At 27.3% G+C, this 1,684-nt stretch overlaps 1 pseudogene; it reads right to left on the bottom strand.

The window, feature by feature from the left end:
- Positions 1-399: 399 nt before the first annotated feature.
- The window catches only part of LOC141346827 (glutamate decarboxylase 1-like), an 8,630-nt pseudogene continuing 7,345 nt past the window's right edge, over positions 400-1,684 (bottom strand).

Genomic DNA, 1,684 nt, shown 5'->3' with positions numbered 1-1,684 from the left:
AAAGGGGGTATGGCAACATAATTTTGCTGATGATCTATTCATCAGATTTCATGTTGGAATGCATTTATGATGCCTTAAAATACTGCCTATGTAGGCAGCTCACAACACTATTGACAAACAAGCATTACAGAAATGCAAGTGTGCAAATATGATCTGGATTTAAGAACTTTGATTCTTTTATGTTATGCTCTTTTTCTGTCTTCCTCTTCATATGTGGTATGAAAAGGATATTAATCAAAGTAATTCCCTATCGCCCAAACCCATTGTTCATAGTTATGGCTTTTTAACAAGGCTTTTTTCATCATAACCGACTTCTATTATAAGAAGCTCTCTATTTATATTAAGAAAGACAGCTGTAATGAAGTGCTCGGTCCTCTGAGATCAAAATGGCCTCCGGGGCTAAAATGCGATGGCCAGACTGCTCGGCCCGCGGGGACGTGCTCTCCGACTGGCTGGTCCCAGCTGGCACACATTTCCTACCAGCCCACAGTCACACACAATCAATGGGCTGTTAAATAGATTTGGTACAAGTCCATTCTGTGCTTTAGTGCTGTAAGACTCCTTAGTGCTGCACTAACAGCAGCAGCATAAGCGTCATGAAAAAACCCATCAGCTTCTGGTTTTCACCTGGGGAACGGTTATAGCTTATTAAGTAGAGGTTTTTGAGTTCAAATGTCCAGTTGAACAAATGCTTGTTCTTTCTGGTAATCATTTGAATGATTTATATTATATAAGGAACACAGTAAAAATCTGTTAATTTTATGGTTTAATTAAAAATGTCCAGAACTTTAGCAAAACCTATTTTAGCAACGTTTTAGAGTTTTATGTTTGACAGAAATTTAAAGTAAAAAACTGATATATTGTTAATATAGCAACCTACTAAAAAATATAAAATTTGTTGGTATAAAATTTCAGCCAAATCCAGGGTTTAGCTAAATAAAATTAAAACGAAAACTAAAACTAAATAAATAAAAATAAATAAAATTAAATTAAATTAAATTAAATAAAATGAAATAAAATGAAATAAAATAAAATTAAATTAAAAATAAAACTAATGTCGGGCAAAAGATTAATCGTGATTAATCACATTCCAAATAAAAACTTTGTTAAATAAAATTAAAACAAAACAAAAACTGAATATAAATAAAATAAAATAAAATAAAATAAAATAAAATAAAAACTAATGCCAGGCCAAAGGTTATATAGTGTAAACCAAAAAATAAATATATAAATATATAAAACTCTAAATATTAATATTATTCTAAGAAAAATACTAATATATACAAATACAAAACACCATTAATAAAAATGTTATAGATATAGAATTTTATGTAATGCCACATAACAATAACAATAACAATAACAATAACAATATATATATATATATATATATATATATATATATATATATATATATATATATTACTGATAATAAAAAATAAAATAAAATAAAAGTCTAAAAACCACACTAAAATTTTTTAATTATTTTTTTTCATCTAATCCTTGAAATCCCTTGTTCTGATTTAGAAATAAGAAATGTTAACATTAAAAAGGAAGAGATTTTAAGATTCACATTTTTATAATATATATATCTTTGGTTTTTGGATGAAAACACAAGATGCTTGATCATCAAGTGCTGTTATTAAAATATATATGAAATTCTGAAATAAAAAATAGAGTTTTT

This window comes from Garra rufa, chromosome 12, assembly GCF_049309525.1.
Source record: "Garra rufa chromosome 12, GarRuf1.0, whole genome shotgun sequence".
Lineage (NCBI taxonomy): Eukaryota > Metazoa > Chordata > Actinopteri > Cypriniformes > Cyprinidae > Garra > Garra rufa.
Note: the sequence above shows the minus strand (reverse complement) of the source record. Positions and strands in the feature narration are given on the sequence as shown.